This window comes from Bos taurus, chromosome 13 (genome assembly GCF_002263795.3).
Source record: "Bos taurus isolate L1 Dominette 01449 registration number 42190680 breed Hereford chromosome 13, ARS-UCD2.0, whole genome shotgun sequence".
Lineage (NCBI taxonomy): Eukaryota > Metazoa > Chordata > Mammalia > Artiodactyla > Bovidae > Bos > Bos taurus.
The window spans coordinates 65883909-65903789 of NC_037340.1; the positions used below are offsets into that span (position 1 = coordinate 65883909).

The window sequence follows — 19881 nt, forward strand, 5'->3', positions numbered from 1 at the left end:
AACATTTATGGGCACCAACTGCATATCAGGCCCTGTGCAAGCAGGGGAGTGGGGAAGGAACATGGCAACCAAGACGAACGTGGCCCTTTCTGTATCGTCTGTGTGGAGCCCCAAGTCTCACTGGCTAGACACACTGTAAATGGACAGATTAAAAAACCCCTCAGATACTGTTAAGAGTTATGAAGATAAAAAACCAAAAACAAAACACGTGGGTAAGATGATAGAGTGATGAGGGAACGTGCTATGTTAGAGGACATGGCTGGGGAGGCCACCCCTAAAGGGACATTTGAGCTGAGGCAGAAGGAACACCCATGAGACAGAGGGGTGGAGGGAGTGTGTGCAAAGGCCCTGAGGCAGGAAAGAGCTCAGTGTATCAGGATACAGCAAAGTGGCCAGGGAAGCTACAGGGGTAAGGTGAGGCTGGGGAGACTGACAACGGTCAGCCATCCAGGGCTTTGAAGGGCTGAATAAAAAATCTGAGTCTGGGACTTCCCTGGCGGTCCAGTGGTTAAGAACCTGCTTGCCAATGCAGAGGACAGAGGTTTGATCCCTGGTCTGGGAAGATTCCACGTGTCGTGGGGCAACTAAGCCCGTGGGTCACAGCTACCGAACACCCTGTGCTGTAACAGGAGAAGCCCACGAGAAGCCCGTGCACTGCAACTGGAGAGGAAAGTCTGTGCATAACAACGAAGACCCAGCAGAACCAAAAAAATAAAAAATACAAGAATCTGAGCTTGGGTTTTAAGTGGAGGGGGTTGGGTTGAGGAGGGTGACCTCACTTCCTCAAGGCAGCTCCTGACCACCTCTGTCATCATTCCCAGATGTCCTTCACTTCCCCTTTGTCCACATGAACCCATCAGTAATACTTCATTTAATAGTTTATCTCCCAGAGACATTATGAGTGCCAGGGGCAGGGGCAGGGAGCTTCTCCATGTCTATCTCACTCCCTGCTGAATCCCCCACACCCAGCATAGGGCCCAACATCCTGAGTGCATGGTGGCAGGTCTGGTTAGGCAAACAACCATAAGGAGACACACCAACCTGCAGCAATCACTAGACAAAGTGTAGCAGTGGGGAGACCCGGGAGAAGAAACCAATGATCACTATGTCTAATAGCAGACGTGAAAGCTGAATCACAAATAAAAGGATCTACCTTTCGTATGACTGAACGCATTAAATAAGACTGTTCACTAAAAAGAGAAACTGAACTGCTATATATAAAATAGATAACTAATCTGTGGAGGAGGAAGTGGGCCAGTCAATGATCACATCAGTTAAAGAAATGAGGAAGTGAGGGGTCCACACGCACTTCAGCTGGCAAGATTAAGGAAGCATAACGGAAACGGCACTCAGGAAGTGTGGGCCAGTTGGCTAAATCCAAGCTAAACCAGCCTCCAGATGGGCCTGTGTTCAAATCCTCACCATACCATTTATAGAACATGTTTATGAGGAGGATGTGGGGGTCTGAGTGGATCCCAAGCTCAGGCGGAGCCAAAGGGAAGTGCAGGGCATGCACAACTAATGATGCTCGGCTACATTAAAAGACGTATGGCATTCAGGGATTTCCCTGGTGGTCCAGTGGGTTAAGAATCCTCCTTGCAATGCAGAGGATGTGGGTTCAACCCCTGGTCAGGGAACTAGGATCCCTGAGGAGCAACTAAGCCCATGTGCCATAACTACTGAGCCTGCACACTCTGGAGCCCGTGTGCCACAACGAGAGAGTCCATGCACCACGACGAAACATCCCACGTGACTCGACGAAGATCCCACGTGCTGCAATGAAAAGGCCATTCAGCAAATAAATAAATATTAAAGATAAGTGAAATTTTTTAAAAAAGATGTGTGACATTTAGATCATAAGAGGTGACACCCCTCATCACAGGACCACACCCACTGCACTGAAGTCAATTTTGCAGGACCATTTAAAAAATAACCTTTTAAATAACTGATTTTTCTGCTGAGGAAAGTAAATGATGACCATAGAAATAGTTTAGAAAATATAGCGGATACAAATCACTCAAAATTCTTCCACCTGGTCCTGAATCAAGTGCTTCTCAAAGTGTGGTCCCCGGACCAGCAGTGTGGGCTACATCGGGGAACTGTGAAATTCTTACACCCTCACCAAGACCAACTGAATCAGAAACCCTGGAAATGGGGGGCCCCGAGTGACTCTAAGGCAGGGTGTTTCCTTACAGTCTTTTTCCCTAAATGGGCAAGAGTCCTGTGTCTCAGCACACAAGCTCCCCCAGCCCAGGGCCTGGCACAGAGCAGGGTCTCAGTAAGCATCTATTGAAGAAGTGAATGAATGAATGAATGAACGATCTTTCTCACACGAGCAGCTGCCTCTCCGGGCCCACCCTTCACCACAGTCCATTTCTGAAAATGCAGGATGTTGCATTCGTGCCAGCTCCATCTCTCCGTGGCAGCCAAGGGGGGCCCAGGGCCCTTGGGGGTTTGTCCCAGCTGGGCAGAATGCAGTCAGCCCCTCCTGGCACGGTCCACAGGAGAGGCTGAGTCCACAAAGGCTGGCTTGTGGGCCGCATGGCTGGGTCTGCTGGGATGTGGGCAGCAGAAGCTGGTGAAGGCGGGACATAGGCCGGGTTAAGCTTTCGGGGTCTGAGGTGGGGGCTGGGAAAGAGGCTTCTGGGACACGAGGAGCGGGCAAAGAGCAGAACTCTGCTTTCCTCCAAGGTTCTTAGACCTCACCGAGCCTCTCCACCTCCCAGGACTCCTGCATCCAGGGGCTGTCTGATCCAATGGAGGGAGCTGGTAGGGAATTGCCAGAGGAGTGGGGGGCTCAGCCTTCCCTTCAAAGACCTCTCAGTGACCCAGTTGAGCCCCTCACCCCAAAAGCACGGAAGTGGGGAGAGAGGGGCCAAACTCCACTGGACTCTGCCAGCCCTGTGGCTACTCAGTAAGGTTGTCACAGACCACCCCCCACCCCGTATCGGTGGGGAAACCCAAACCTCATCCCCCACGGCAGACAGAAAACGGCCACACTGCCCAAAGGTGCCCACCTCGGAGCCTGGGGGCCCCTGATTATCAACCCCTGTCAGAAAGGCCAGACTAAAGAAGCCAGACTAAACAAGTTAAGACTCCTTGCTTCCACTGCAGGGGGCACAGGTTTGAACCCTGGTCAGGGAACTAACATCCGACATGCCATGCAGCAGGGCTAAGAAACAAGTAAAAAATTAAAAAACGAATTAAAAAAAAAAAAAAAAGAAGCTGAGGAAAGGTGCCCAGATTGGGCCCAGTCTGCTAGGCCTCCAAACTCAGCTGCTCTGGCCGCTCCTTCGAGGTAACCTCTCCTCCCCCTGAAGCTTAACCTGATTGTTTAACCTGAGGACGGGGAGTAGAGGGGGGAGGTCTGAAGACTAGATCGGACATCCACGCTGCAACCTCAGTAGTCAGACTTTCCATTTACAGAGAATATTTAGTTTGGGAATTCCCTGGTGGTACAGTAGTTAGGATTCAGCACTTCCACTGCTGTGACCCAGGGTCAATCCCTGGTCAGGGAACTGAGATTCTGCAAAGTGTGCGGAGCAGCAAAAAAAAAAAAAAAAAATATTTTGCTCTGATTATAGAGGTAATGGGCTTCCTTGGTAGCTCAGATCGTAAAGAATCTGCCTACAATGCAGGAGACCCGAGTTTGATCCCTGGGTCGGGAAGATCCCCTGGAGAAGGGAATAGCAACCCAACCCACTCCAGTATTCTTGCCTGGAGAATTCCACAGACAGTTTGCGCGGTCACAAAGAGTCGGACACGACTGAGTGACTAACACTTTCACTTTCATAGAGGTAACACCTGTTTATTGGGAAAAACTTGAAAAAAAGAAAAAGCAGGTAGCTTTCTATTTCCTTCCTGATTCTTGCTGGTTTCTGTGTTAGGTTCATGCTTCTTACCCTGGAATCCAGCCCCGCCTCTCCCCAGGTCTCCTCCTCACAGCGCTCACAGCCCTCCCTCTGCCCTAGAATCCTTAGCCCCCCATGTCTAGACATGCCCTCAAATAAAAAACAGCTCACTGATTACTAGGCTCAGTCCAAGCGGAGTACATGCACAACAGTCTGATCCCCTTACCAGCCCTGTGAGGTAGGTAGGGGAAAATGTTCCCACTTTGCAGATGAGGAAACTGAGGCTCAGAAGTTTCCCAGAAGGATTAAGAATCTTCCTTGCAATGCAGGGGACGTGGGTTCAATCCCTAGTCGTGGAACTAAGATCCATATGCTGTGTAGCAACGAAGCCCATGTGCCCCAACTAAGATCTGATGCAGCCATATTAATTAACTAATTTTTTTAAAAGAGGGAGAGCCTAGGCTGCTCCAGCACTGGCCTCAGACCCCCATGCCACCCAGGAGGATGGGCAGGGTCTGCTCCCCCACCCACACCGTGCCCACAAGTACATTTCAGTCTATCCCCACCACACTCCCTAATGACCCATGAGGTCAGCCTGCAGGAAGCAGCCTCTCAGGGGCAGGCCAGTTCCCCCAAACGGACTGATTCCCAGGAACCCTGGGGGAATTGGCCAGGAAGAGTCTCTCGGTCCATGCTGGGCTGGAGGGCCAAACATGAGCTCACACGACCGCTAATAATAGCATGGCATTGCATGGCAGCACGGGGCGTCACAGTTTACGGAGACATTCCACGTGACTCATCTCGTGTCCTCACAGAAGCCCCACGGCCAGGCAGCACAGGAATTACCATCTCGTTCTAGGGGCAAAGAACCACAGAGGAGCACAGGGATGTGGGCTGTGCCCAAGGTTACCCAGAGACACCTCCAAGCAGGACTCAGGCTCTCTCATCTGCACCAGAATGCAGGGAGACCATGAACTTCAGTGGTAAGGGGGAAAAAAAATCACGCCTTTATTTTTCACTAACACTAGCTAAAAATTAACATTTCCTTCTATTCTGGACAAACCACAGTTGTATCAGCAGTACTTACGGCTTTGGCACCAAAAGAAACCACATAGATTTTCATAGCATATAACAGTTGTTGCAGAAATGTCAAAATATCCTTTACACTCATCAGTACTTTGAAATTACAGTGTTAGTAGACCTATTTCCAGATCTTATGAGTTAATAAGCCCACCTATTACTATGTCATCATTTAAATATATACTTTGATAATTATATTTCCATATGCTTGCTTTCCTTTACATTTTGTTTTAAACATTTAGAAACACTATTCTGAAAATTACTCTCAGCAGAGAGACTAAAGGGAGACACGGCACAAAATAAAACGGAATCTGTGTTTCCTCTGGAGCTGCCTCATCTGTAGGGTCTGGATAGCGACCCCAGACCCTCTCTCTCCACCATCAGGGCATAAAGCTGGAGAAGAGCTCTGATTTCAAGCCACATTTAAAATATTCCAGAAAAGGGGATTCCCTGGCAGTCCAGTGGTTAGGACTTGGGGCTCTCACTGTGGGGGGTGGGGGTTTGATACCTGGTCAGGGAACTAGGATCCTGCAAACTGTGTGGCATGGCCAAAAAAAATACAAGATGTTCCAGGAAAAATACTTTCAGCAGGAAACCTACTGGAATGTAAGATGATTAATCTCTGCACAATGAGGACAGAAGGGAGGGGTTATATTTGGGGCTACTGGAACATTCGGAGGGGCTCCAGATACATGCGTCTGATGGAACTGGACTGGGAAAGCGGCTGGTGAGGTCTCCCAGCCCATGGCGTTGGAGGTGCAAGGGACGAACACAAAGCCCCTTAAAGAAACACAGCAAGTAGCAAAAGGTGGGAGAACCCCCAGCAACAGCTCCCAGCTGGCCCAGAGGGGACAGGAGGAGCTAGGGGGACAGGAGGTTCCTGAATGCATGAGGGGGTAGCCTCTTATCAGCCAACAAGGAAGAGATTGTTCCAGAGCTGAGGTCCCCTGGCTAACTCCTACCCCAGAGCATCAGCCCACATGGGGCTGGGGTGGGCCCTGGCGGGTGCCTGCTCACCCAGCATCCCCAGGGAATCCTGATCTGGGCCCTGCAGACCACATTCTAGAAACCCTGGGATACCAAGGCTGGGGCAGGAGCAGGAAGCTGGGGTCCCAGCCCACCCAGCTCCCATGGGGACTCTGCACTGCCTGGGCCTCCTTCCTCTTGGCATCTGTCTCCCACCTTCTCACCCCTCCACCTCAAATGCCACCTCCACCAAGAAGCCTCCCTGGCTACCGCAGGGCACAGCCATTTTATATGAAGAATTATCGAATACCTACGGGCTTCCTAGGTGGGTAAAGAATCCACCTGTCAATACAGGGGATGCAGGAGATGGAGGTCTGATCCTTGGGTTGGGAAGCTCCCCTGGAGTAGTAAATGGCAACCCATTCCAGTATTCTTGCCTGGAAAATTCCAAGGACAGAGGAGTCAGGTGGGGTCGTAAGGAGTCGGACACGACTGAGCACACACGCAGTGAGCCAGCTTCATCGCCAAATCACTGGATTCGGTCCCCAGGATGGCTGGTCTACTCCCCACTAATCTGTTCTCCACTTAGTACATGGAGTGATTTTTTTTAACCGTTAATTCTCCTATGTGAAATCCTTCAACAATCATCAAACTCTGGAAACAGCCCAAAGGTCCCTCAACTGGTGAAGAGCTAAACGGTGGTACATCCATATAATAACTACTCAGCAATAAAGGGGAAGGAACTGCTGATACCCACAACCACACGGGTGAAGCCCAAAGGCATTATGCTAAGTGGAGGAAGTCAGACTCAGTTGGCTATAGACTGTATGAAGCCATTTCCATGATATTCTGGAATAGGCAAGATTATAGGGACAGGAAACAGATCAGTGGTTGCCAGGGGCTGGAGGAGGGAGGCGCTGGCCACCAAGTGGTACGGGGGAATGTTGGGCGGGGGCAAGAGCTGGTGCAGCTCAGCCGCTTTAGTAGTGTCTGACTCTTTGTGAACTGTGGCCCGTCAGGCTCCTCATCCATGGGATTTCCCCCAGGCAAGAATACTAGAGTGGGTTGCCATTTCCTTCTCCAGGGGCTCTTCTGAATCAGGGACTGAACCCGCGTCTCCTGCCCAAGTGGATTCTTAACCATCAGACCCACTGGGGAATGGAATGATTATGGTGGTGGTTACAGAGCTCCATACACTTGCCAAAGTTCATTTTACTGTATGTAAATCACCAGGTCTGAGAGCAAAAGAGAAGCCTGATCCTGCCAACCCCAACTCCTCTTCTTATCGGCCACTCAGGTCTTTTCCCAGAGGCCAGAAGATACCTCACCTGTCTCACCTCTAAGCCTCTGCCTGGATTCCCGTCCCCTGCATCTCCCACTACCGGCTTCCCGTCCTGCTTGAAGAGTCCACTTAAAGGCCACCTCCTCAGAGAAGCCCTCCAGATCCCTCTAGGCCCATCGTGTCCATCTCAACCCTGTTTTTCTTCCATGGAGCGTAACACATGTCCCAGCCCGACTACACCCCTGCTTAGTTTCAAAGAAAAGTGAAAGTGTGAGTTGCTCAGTCGTGTCTGACTCTTTGTGACCCTATGGACTGTAGCCCACCAGGCTCCTTTGTCCATGGAATTCTCCAGGCTAGAATACTGGAGTGGGTTGCCCTTCTTTTCTCCAGGGGATCTTCCCAATTCAGGATTCGAACCCGGGCCTCCTTCATTACAGGTGGATTCTTTACCATCTGAGTCACAGGGAAGCCTCGCTCAATTTCAAACCTTCCCCAAATTTATCACTTCCTTCCCAGGTTCTAGGAACCTGACCCACCAATGGGCAACAGACCCAGCAAGAATGACAGCTGAGCTGAAGGATCCAGAAGCTTCGATCTGCAGGATGGCAACCACTCCATAGAGGCCTGGGAGCCTCCGCCTGGCCGGCCTTCTCCACACCACCCTGGCCACCACGGTCCCTCCCTCAGGCCAAAGCCCAGGCTGCTTGCCCATCTGCCACCCTGGCTCTGGCCGGGCCACTCGCCCCCGCCTGGAAGGGCTGACCTGCAGGGTGGGCCAGCAGTGGCCACGAGGGCAGCATGCCAGCCTCCCCGAGAGGCCAGGGCAGCCATCTGCTGTCCCTTCTGCCTGTCCTCCAGGGTCTGACAAGGCTCCAGATGAGATCATCGCACTTGGACCCCAAGGAGGGCAGAGGCTGTGCGGCTCCACTTCCTTTCCAGCTCGAAAGCCAGGAACTGCAGGAGCAGTAGCAGGGGCGGGGGGGCCCAGAGACTTCATCCCTTCACAGGCAGGGGCTCTGTGGTCTAGAGGGGGCTTGGGACACCCCGCTGTCCCCCAGACTGTCCGGAGTCAAGCCAGGAGGGACTCTGCACTCCTGTTTCCCAGCTTAGCCTCCTTGTGTGGAGGCTGGGTTCTAGCTTTAGTGGAGTCAGGGTCAAAGGTCCTGGAGAAGGAGGGCCTGGACCCCAGCCAGGCATGGCCATGCCACACAGTGTCCCCTCCCACTGGCATGGAGGCTGCCTGGTATCAGTGGCAGAAGACAGAGTCCTGGACTTGCCTTTCCAAGAGCAATAAACGCCCACAGGCACAGGGCTGCCCGAGCGCACCAACTGTGCCAGGTGGCACACGTATCTCGCTGTATCCCCAGCCATCCGCACTGACTGGTGAGGGACTGAGGTCACACGTTAAACGGCATGGCCAGGTTTCGAGTCCAGTTTGAGCTCTTGTAAACTAGACTAGACGGTGTCTCTGATGGGACAGTAGTGACAGTAATAATAGCTGATATATACAAGGGTTTACCCTGTGCCAGCACCGGGCTGAGCTCTGAATGTCCATTACCTCAGTAACAATTCCTTTGAGGCAAGTGCTATTCTATAGATGCCCATTTTACAGATAAGCAGAGAGTCAGGAAGAAGGCTCCAAAGTCAATCAGGAGTGAGCCTCTCAGATGTGGCACAGCTCTATGCATGAGACCACAGACACTCTCTGGTGGGGAGCTGTGTGTGTGTCGGCATAGGTGTGCATGGGCAGCAGGGGATGAGGAGGGAGGAGATGCCTGGACACCGCTGACCTCCAAGGCCCTGTCTGACTTGTCGCTGTCCCATTCCAGGCCTCACTAGCCAAAGCATCGAGACCTCTGCAGCCCCTGATGCCTCTGGGTTGAGGGGCGCTCAGAGCGGGGACACCCAGCAGTGCCCCTCCTGTCCTTTCTCTGTTGACAGGAAGGAAAGTAGCATTTGGATCTGGATGTATTTAAAACGTCCCCCAGAGGCTTCTCTGGTGGTCCAGTAGCTAAGACTCCGCACTCCCAATGCAGGGGGCCTGGGTTCGATCCTCGGTCCAGGAACTAGATCCCACAGGCCGCAACGAAGATTGAAGATCCTGTGTGCCAAAACGAAGACCCGGACAGCCAAAATAAATACAAATAAATATAATTTTTAAAAAATTCAAAATCATCCCCCAAACAGCCTCTGGGCTGCAGCCAAATATCTGAGCAGAGAGAGCACAGCCTCAAAGGTGTACAGGGAGGGAAGGCGAGGTTGGAGAGTCAAGGGAGTGGCTCCAGGCGGTGTGGCCTGAGGCACCAGCACACTCCAGCATCGCACACCTCCAAACCTTTGCGGGCACCATTCCCTTGCTTAGCATCCAGCAAAGAGCACCAGGGACCCTAGTCCTTCTGCCTCTTGCCACTTACAGACTGTGTGACCTTTGGCAAGCCCCTTAACCTCTCTGATCTTCAGTTTACAGACACCAATGTGAAAGGAAGGGGTTAAGTCCCACCAGGGTAAGAGCTGTATCCTCATGCAGAGCGTGGGGAAGGGGGATGAAACCTGTAATTATCTAGTTAATAATGTAATTACTTAGAGGTAAATGCCCCAAAGGAGCCCACAGGAAGCGCCTAGGTGTCTAAGTCAGGAGCCTGGCCTGGAGCTGAACACAGGAAGGTGGAGGAGGAAACCCACGGAGGCGGGAGGAACTGCAGTAGAAAGGCCCAGCGGCAGAGAAGACAGAGACAGGCTTGGGGTGCACAGAGCGCTCAGAGCTTGGGTGGAGTTGGGGTGAGGTGAGGCTGAGAAAGGCAGGACCACACAGGCCACCCAGGCACTTGGGCAGGGCTCAGGAGGGGTGTGGAGGGGAGAGGTCAAGGCACCTGACCCCGAAGAACTCATGTGGATCTGGGGCAAAATCAGGGTAAAGACAGCTGGTCCAGCCTGGATACAGAACCCCAAACTCTTTGGAGTCTGAGCTTCTCTTTGAGGCACAGGCAATGGGAGATTCTTCACCCCACTTCTAGAATGTGGGATCCCCAAAAGTGGCCCTCATCAGCAAAAAGGAATCTCTGGATGAGAGCCTGCAGCACTGGCCTGACTTGGGGCAGGAGGGAAAAGGGTGGGCATTGCAGGGAGAGATGTGTTTGGGGATACCCACAATGCACTTCAGCTGCACACACACCTCCCAGGCCCCTGCTCCATGCCAAGACCCACACCCAGAGCCAGGCACAACCCCTGTCGTCAAGGACCCAGGGTGTGGGACTTCCCCATGGTCCAGGGTGGAAGACTCCGCACTGCCAATGCAGGAGGTCTGGGCTCGATCCCTGGTCAGGGAACTAGATCCCATAGGCTGCAACTAAAGATTCCACATGCCGCAACACAGATCCCGTGTGCAGCAACTAAGACCCAACATAATGAAATAAATAAATAAACATTAAAAACAAAAACCCAGGGCTCACGGGCAGTCAGATCCAAGCCTGGTGATAACGAGTGATGAGGGTGCAGAGCTGTTGAGACCTTATAGGCCCCAGGTAATCCTCACATACATGCTTTCTCGTATTTAATGCTCACAGCAACACTGTAGGGCGAGCACCATCAGCATGCCCATCCATTGTACAGATGAGGAGACTGAGGCTTGTAAAGGCAAAGCTCATAGAAGAAAAGGCAGAACAAAGTTTCAAGCCCAAGTGGGCTTGGCTCCAGACCACAGTGCTCTCTACCGCCTTGGACCCCAAAAAAGGGAAAGGCTGGCTTATTGCTCCCACCTTCTCCAACTCCCCACCATTCCTCAGAGAGGCCAGCACCATCCACTGACCTGTGGGGCTCCTCCAGTGACTACCAGGGCCAGCCCGGCCCAGAACACCCAAGTCTCCGGGCTCTTTCCCCACCGCAGTTCCCAGTTCCTTCTGGCACCAGAAGGAAGAGAATGTGACTGCATATGAGGTCACGCCTGTGGGGCACCCAGGGGAATGATCTTAGTTATAACCTTGGCTGCTGGTTAGGCCTCTGCTTAGAACTTAGCCAAGCTCCTCCCCTGAGGAACTCTTTCTGCCCCAGAGACTACACATGTGGGGCTCCCTCCCTTCTGCTATGCCCAGGATGGTGCTGAATGTGCTGTATACCTGACCATTAATCCTCCCAAGTGCTCTGAAAGAAAGAAAGGAATTAAGTTCCCTTTGTTTTTTCTTTGCTATAGTGGGTCTTCACTGTGATCCAGGAGCTTCTCTTAATAGAGAGCATAGACTCTAGAGTGCATGGGCTCAGTTGCCCCGCACCATGTGGGATCTTAGTTCCCCAAACAGGGATCAAACCTGCATCCCTTGCATTGGAAGGCAGATTATTAATCACTGGACCCCCTAAGTTCCCATCTTACAGACAGGAAGACTGAGGCTTGAAGAGGGGCCTTGAACACAGGGTTCATGTACAGGGAAGAGGCAGCAAAGCAAGGTTTGGCCCAGACCTGATCCCCAAAGTGGAATTTCTCCACGTCCCTGCAGAGGCCCCTGGGTCTCCTGCCCCGTGCTGAAGACACATGGAAAGGAGGCAGTGCCTAGCCCTGCTCTAGGCCAACACAGCCCCTACCAGCAAGGCATTCACAATGCCTCAGTCAGCCCAGCGCCCAGTGCCCTTTCCGAGTGGGCCCACCTCCCCTTCCCAGTCTCCCCCTCACCACTGCCCCCGCCCACCACTCCCCCAAGCTCTTCTATTTTAAGCCCATAGTCTGCTTGCAGCCCACCTGCAGACCCAGATCACTGCCTTTCATTCAATCGTGCAACAAATATTTATTGAATCGCTAGGATGTGCCAGGCACGGTCCCGGCCACTGGACACAGAGGCAGTCATTCAAGGCTAACTCCTCAACTCTAATGCCTCCTCCTCCAGGAAGTCTTCCAGGCCCATCCTCTGAGTGCCCACATACTTCCCTATCCCAGTCTCCTTTTCCCAGGCACAATCAGGCACTCATTAGGGACAGGAATGGTACAGTCCTCCACAGCCCCAGCAAAGGGGCAAGGGGAGGAGGCAGGAGATGAGGGCAAGCAGGAAATTCCGAGGAGATTAGGAGGGAGGTGCCCCTGGGCACTATTTCTCTCACAGGCAGGCCTGACAATTGCTCCGTTTGGCTCACTGGGCCCCAACCCAAGTGTCGTGTGTCCAGGGCCTGAGGGCCTTTGATGCAGTTTCTCCACCTCGGTGACCTCCCAGCCCTTTATCTGCCTACAAACCATTCAGCCTCAGTCAGGCTCCAGGGCACCCAGATCCCAGAGGTTGGAAAATCAAGCCCCTGTCACACTCCTCACTGTTCTCAGCAGCCTAGTGGAAGGAAGCCTCATGGAGGCGCTGAAAACAGTAGTTTGTACACATAAGCTCCAGGGAGACACGGGCCAGGATATCCTGTGTTTCTGTGTGGCTGAAATGTCACAGCCAGCGTGTATGTGTGTGTGTGTGTGTGGTGTGTGAGAGCATGTCTGGGCATCCTCCTTTGTGGGTCTCTGGCTCCTGCTAGCCAATGCTACAGACCTGACATCTGAACACTCTGTGCTCATGGCCTGCTTCTATGTCATGGCTCCATGTCCTGTTCACATGTGTCTCCTGGCTGTGTGTGTCTGTGAGCCCGTGTGTGCAAGCCCGGGTCAGTGAGCCTGGGTCTGCTGTTTGCTGTCTTTGTGGCAGACACAGTGGGGGTGTCTGGGTGATGGGCGGTGTCTGTGCCCGCCTGGCAGGAGTGGGTCTGTGGATTTCTGCGGGTGCCAGCACCTGTGTGTAATGAGTCTGCGTGGGTTTGTGTACCAAGTCTGCGCCCGCATACGCACGTGTACTTCCGATATGTCTGAGACTGTCTCCAGGGTCTGTCCATCTCTGGGACGCGGCCAAACGTGTCTGGCGGTGTGTGAGGGTGTGTTTCTGAGCCTGCCGTCTCCTAGACGGTGTGAGTCTGTGTTGTGTCTGTCCGGTAACGGGGGGTGTGAGGAGACACGTATGGTGTATCTTGCGTGGGTCTGTGTACTTCTCTGAGTGGGTCTCCTCTCTAATACGCCTGCAAGTGTGCTTCTGGAAAGCAGAGAGCACAAGCCTGTGCCTGAATGGGTACATGAGACGTGTGTCAGTGGGCGTGGATCTCTGCGCATGCACTGTGAATATGGGTACGTGAGTTTGTGTGTGCAGGAGAAAGTGTGCCCAGGGACACAGGCCAAGCCCCTCTGCCAGGAATACTGGGAGCCCTGGGAGCTTCGTGGTCCTCCTAAGGCCTCAGCAGCAGCCATCTCACATTTTCCATCTCATTCTCCATCTCGCTGGAGCTGCTCCCTGCCCCCATGATAGGCTGAAAATCCTTAAAGACCCAGTTCTCAGAGTTGCTTCTTCCAGGCCACCTCTCAGCCACCTCGGAGACAGCTGCGACTCAAGACAGGGACTGGCCAGGAGCTTTGCTGACCGATGACCACTCCTCTCCCCCCATCCAGTGACAGGCAGATTGAACCCTTCCCCCTACAACTCCCGGGAGCTGAGAAATGCTTCACAGCTTGCTGGCTACTGCCCCAGACACCTGGCACAGGGCCTGGAATCCAGGAGGCACTCGGAAAATATATGTTGAATGAATGAATGAATGAATGCCTGAAGCAGCAAGTAAGGGAAAGGTGACAACCAGGACAGGCACTGGCATTTACTGCGTGCTAGATGTATATCAGGCTTCCTCGGAGGCTCAGCGGTAAAGAATCCGCCAGCAATGCAGGAGCCGCGGGAGACGTGGGTTTGATTCCCGGGTCAGGAAGCTCCCCTGGAGGAGGGCATGGCAAACCACTCCAGTATTCTTACCTGGAGAATCTCATGGACAGAGGAGTCTGGCGGGCTACAGTCCACAGGTTCGCAAACAGTCGGACACGACTGAAGTGACTTGGCACGCACACAGATCTACATTGTCACTTGGAAAAGGGTCCCCACTTGGAAAAGGGGCAGATATGCTTATCTCCCCTTCTTCAGAAGGGAAAACAGAGACTCAGAAAGATTGAGCATCTCACACAGCTTGTAACTGGCAGAATCAGGCGAGAATCCTGTTCTGTGAAACTTGGAGGCACGGGCTGCCTCCTGCATGGGAGAGGGTGGAAGAACGACTGGGCAAGGGAGCTCCCCGGGGTTGTCTGATGAGGTCCCAAGTGTACCAGCTGTGCACGTGACATAACCTCTCCACTTCCTCCTCTGTCAAACGGGTCTGATGTCAGAACTCTCCACACAGGACTGCTGGGAGGAGTAAAGGACTTACTTAACTCAGGGCCTGGCACTCTGGAAATGATCTCATAGCTGATAGCTGTTGTTCGCAAGAGCCAGAGAAGGCCAGTAATCAGTGGTTTGGGGGTCCCCAGGCGGGCTCTAACATTCCAGCACTCTGGATTCCAGCCTAACCATTATCTAACCCTTAAAGCTGGATCCAACCCCCCATCACTTCCTCCAGTCTCAGACCCCTGGTCCCAACCTCACTCTGCATGGATGCAGGGTACATATCCATGTACACGGAGGCAGGCACATGCCACCCCCCCCCCCACACACACACACTGCCTGCAGGCTCCAGGCCCTCAGCTCCAGCAAAGGTTGTTCTCTACTTGCTCCCAGCAAGTCTTAGCCTAGGGCACTGCACACAATAGAATTCCTCTCACCAACCTCTGTCCACACTAGACCCGTCGTTGGCAACCACAAGCTCACGTTCCTCAGACTGTGAAAAGAACAGGACCCACGGTTGGACCAACCAGGTTTGGAATTCTGGCTGTGTGAGCTGGAGCCTCCATTTACCCAACTGTACCCAGTGGGAACTGGAGGTGAATTAGATGCTTCCTCTGGCCCCTCCTGGGCTGACATCTAAAACTGGCTGTACTTCCAACTTCCGAGGTGGCGCTAGTGGTAAAGAACCCGTTGGCCAATGCAGGAGACATAAAAGACTCGGGTTCGTTCCCTGGATAGGGACGATCCCCTGGAGAAGGACATGGCAACCCACTCCAGGATTCTTGCCTGGAGAATCCCATGCACAGAGGAGCCTGGCAGGCTACAGTCCATAGGGTCGCAAAGAATCGGACATGACTGAAGTGATAGCGTGCACGCACAAACTCTCACATGCAGAACCTCCAGGGAGGTGGGGAGGGCTTGCTTCATGGAGTCCACACAGTATGGAATGTGATCCACACCTTCCTGTCCTCCCTGGAGCAGCTCCTGATTTATTAACATCTTAAAGCTAAGGGGATCCACCCTCCTGTCTTCTCCCAGCTCTGTCAAGAATGAAGACTTCAGGGCTTCCCTGATGGCTCAGTGGTAAAAAATCTACCTGCTAATGCAGAAGACACGGGTTCGATTCCTGGTCCGGGAGAATCCCATATGCCCCAGAGTAACTAGGGCCATGCGCCACAACCACTGAGCCTGTGCCTTAGAGCCTATGCTCTGCAACAAGAGAAGCCACCGCAATGAGAAGCCCATGCACCACAGCTAAAGAGTAGCCCTTACTCCTCGCAACTAGATAAAGCCTGCACAGCAACAAAGACCCAGCACAGCCACACCCCCCAAAAAAGAATGAAGACCTAGACATCCTCTCTGCTCACTGATTAACAATAATGGTAATTCCCTAAAATGTGCAGGATTTCACTGCTTGCAAAATGTTTTCTTGTCTATTCGCACCTCTGGATGGTGGAAAAAGCAAGAGAGTTCCAGAAAAACATCTATTTCTGCTTTATTGACTATGCCAAAGCCTTTGACTGTGTGGATCACAATAAACTGTGGGAAATTCTGAAAGAGATGGGAATACCAGACCACCTGACCTGCCTCTTGAGAAATCTGTATGCAGGTCAGGAAGCAACAGTTAGAACTGGACATGGAACAACAGACTGGTTCCAAATAGGAAAAGGAGTTCGTCAAGGCTGTATATGGTCACCCTGCTTATTTAACTTATATGCAGAGTACATCATGAGAAATGCTGGATTGGAAGAAACACAAGCTGGAATCAAGACTGCCGGGAGAAATATCAATAACCTTAGATATGCAGATGACACTATCCTTATGGCAGAAAGCGAAGAGGAACTAAAAAACCTCTTGATGAAAGTGAAAGTGGAGAGTGAAAAAGTTGGCTTAAAGCTCAACATTCAGAAAACAAAGATCATGGCATCTGGTCCCATCACTTCATGGCAAATAGATGGGGAAACAGTGGAAACAGTGTCAGACTTTATTTTTGGGGGCTCCAAAATCACTGCAGATGGTGACTGCAGCCATGAAATTAAAAGACGCTTACTCCTTGGAAGGAAAGTTATGTCCAACCTAGATAGCATATTCAAAACAGACACATTACTTTGCCAACAAAGGTCCGTCTAGTCAAGGCTATGGTTTTTCCTGTGGTCATGTATGGATGTGAGAGTTGGACTGTGAAGAAGGCTGAGCGCCAAAGAATTGATGCTTTTGAACTGTGGTGTTGGAGAAGACTCTTGAGAGTCCCTTGGACTGCAAGGAGATCCAACCAGTCCATCCTGAAGGAGATCAGCCCTGGGATTTCTTTGGAAGGAATGATGCTAAAGCTGAAACTCCAGTACTTTGGCCACCTCATGCGAAGAGTTGACTCACTGGAAAAGACTCTGATGCTGGGAGGGATTGGGGGCAGGAGGGGAAGGGGACGACAGAGGATGAGATGGCTGGATGGCATCACTGACTCGATAGACGTGAGTCTGAGTGAACTCCAGGAGTTGGTGATGGACAGGGAGGCCTGGGGTGCTGCGATTCAAGGGGTCGCAAAGAGTCAGACACGACTGAGCGACTGAACTGAACTGAACTGAATCCCTGTAAACAGTCCTCTGAGGTTGCCCAGGCAGATTCCATCTTTTCATTATACAGATGAAACCAAAAGAGAGCTCAGAGAGGCCATGTGACTCATTCATGGCCACACAGTAAATGACAGTCAGGTCGCAAAGCCAGATCTTTGGGTTCCAACTCTCAGATTCTTCAGTCCACACGGGGTGGTTCCCAGCATGTCCTGATGGTACACCGGCAACAAGTAGTGGTGATGGGGAAATGGAAGACCTCAGACCACCAGGATTTTGAAGGTCAAACAGTCAATCTGTCTGCTTCTTTGAATCCTGGACCCTTAAAAGTTAATAATCTTCAAGGTAGAGAACATAGATGCCAAGGGGAAAAGGACGGGATGGGATGAATTGGGAGATTGGAATTGACATATATAAACTATTGATACTGTGTAAAAATAGATAACTAATGAGAACCTTACTATTATAGCACAGCGAACCCTACTCAGTGTCCTGTGGTGACCTAAATGGGAAGGAAAAAAGAGAGGATATATGTATACATATAGCTGATTCACTTTGCCGTACAGCAGAAACTAACACAACCTTGTAAAGCCACTGTACTTCAATGTCTTGTTTACATTTTTTAAAAAGTTAATAACCTTCACACTTCCTTGGCTGGAAGGGACCCTGAGGTCAGGCAATTTCAACTACAGCCTTCACATAAACCTCTTCCTAAATCCTCCTCAACTAATCACAAACACTACATTTTGTTCAGTTTACAAGCTGTTTTCCACAAGCCCCATGTCTTTATCTAACAGGCGAATACCTCCAGCATTCAATAACTCTGAATAACTCAAGTGACAGCAAGCTCACTCCCTTCTCTGTAGCAGCTCCTCACTGGGAGAGAACTGCCAGGTTTCCACCTTCCCCACCCCCCACCCCCGGGGCCCCAGAGCAAGCTTCAGGGCACAGGAGATCTGCAGTCATCATCCGCAAGGCCCTCCCCAGGCGACAGGTCTCAGTGCCATCCATCAGCTGGGAGGTGAGCTCTAGCAAGGCCCCACGGGGCTCCGAGGGACTCAAGCCAGGCAGCACCAGGCCTGCCGAGGACATGCTAGGGACCTGGAGTCTCTCCTGGTAACTTGGTTCCTGCATCTTAGAAGCAAAGTGGCCCAGAGGGGCAGGAAACACGTCAAGAGTACAAGGTACTCTGACTCCGAGCCTGGCTGTCTGGAGCGCTGGCTCTGGGACCTGGAGCAAGTCCCCCTCCCTGCTGTGGCTGCAGTTTACCCATCTGTAGAATGAACAAAACAACTCCTCCTGGGACTTCCCAGCCGGTTCAGTGGTTAAGGCTCTGCACTTTCACTGCAGGGAATGCGGCTTTGATCCCTGGGTCCCGGAACTAAGATCCTGCATGCCGCATGGCGTGCCCCCCAAAACAAAACCAAACAAAGAACTCAACTCCTGTAATAGCCTCTACATTTACGCCCCAAATCCACAGTCTCTAGGCTTTCACCTCGCCTCTGTGAGGCTGGCAGCTGGAGAGTAGATCAGGGACTGATTCACGTGGACACAGCATTAACCTCACAGTCCAGTCCTGCTCACCTCTCCTATCCAACCTCCTCCCTCTATCCAGGCTCTGAACTGTTCCCTGAATTCCATAAGTTTCTTCCTACTTCCCTTAGCCTGGAAGGGTCTCACTCCAGCTCCTTATTCAGCTGGCTCCCTCTCATCCTGGCCTCCCTAAGCCCCCCAGTCCCCACCTCATGTCCCTCCCCACCCTTATCACGATCCCTAGTGTGATGTAGTGTGTGATGCAGTGTGTGACCACTGTCTAATTCCAGTCTCCCTCCACTAGGACCAACAGCTCCATGAAAATAGACACTTCATCCTCAGATCTGTGTTAGTGCCTGGTACACAGCAGGCATTAAGTAAATAGTTGGCGAATGAATGAATGAGGGGCCAGGACTGCTTCGGGTGGGGAGGAGGCTCTATTCCTTCCCCACAGAGTCTGCCAGAGAACATGGTAAGCGCCCACGGAAATGTGTCATGTACCACTTGAGAATAACAGTGGTGGAAATTACCCTCCTCTGAGGCTCGCTCCATGCCAGGCGCTCTCATGGTGTTTGCGCACATAACTCATTTAACCCTTAAGGTTGGAAGATGTGTGATGTCTTTTTCTACAACAAGGAGACTGAGGTCCAGAGACATTAAGGGGCTTGCCCTAGAGCACACAGCCAGGAAGGCACACTCTTCAGATATAACAGTGGCCTGAGGCCTGCTCGTGAAGCCAGAAACACTGAATGAATGAGGGAAACTGAGGCTGAGCCCTGACCCAGGCAGTGGGTGGTCCCCAGCCAGGCCCTGGCCCCTGTGAGGCCTCAGGTTCAATCTCCAGCCTTCTGGAACTATTTTCCATCCTAACAGTCATGGGTGGCTCAGCAGGACTCCAGAGCTCTGCCGGGTAATTTCCTGGGATGAACAGGAGCTGGTGGGGGTGGGTGAGGGAGACCATGAAGCCAAGTTCTATGGCCCATCTTCCCTTGCCAGGGGAGCGATGGAGGCCAGGAAGCAGGATTGAGGAGCTCAGGGTTCAAGTTCAGGGCAGGTCAGGCACCACCTGGGCAGGGCCAGGCCTTCTCTGGCTTATCTCCCTCCTCTCTCCTAATACCCTCCTCACAGCTGGCTTGTGAAGACTGCAGGAGCTGACTGAGCCCCCGATTGTCCACACTGAATGGGGGCTTCAGGAAGGCTTACCCTCCCAATTAACAGATGAGAAAACTAAGGCCTGGACTGAGGAAAGGTTAGAGGCTAAAGGGGTAGGTTATTCTGATTCAGACAGACCCTGTGCTTGTATTGTACAAGCAGTTACCAAACACATGTAGGGTAGCAGATCCTGGGGGAGATGGAGAAGGAGAGACACAGTTAAGCAAGACCTCACAGACTATAAAGAG

General features: G+C 52.1%; 1 protein-coding gene across 1 annotated transcript in view; it reads right to left on the reverse strand.

Annotated features, from left to right (window-relative positions):
- SOGA1 (suppressor of glucose, autophagy associated 1) overlaps nucleotides 1-19881 on the reverse strand; it is a 75861-nt gene that overhangs the window by 53829 nt on the left and 2151 nt on the right. The window lies entirely within an intron of this gene.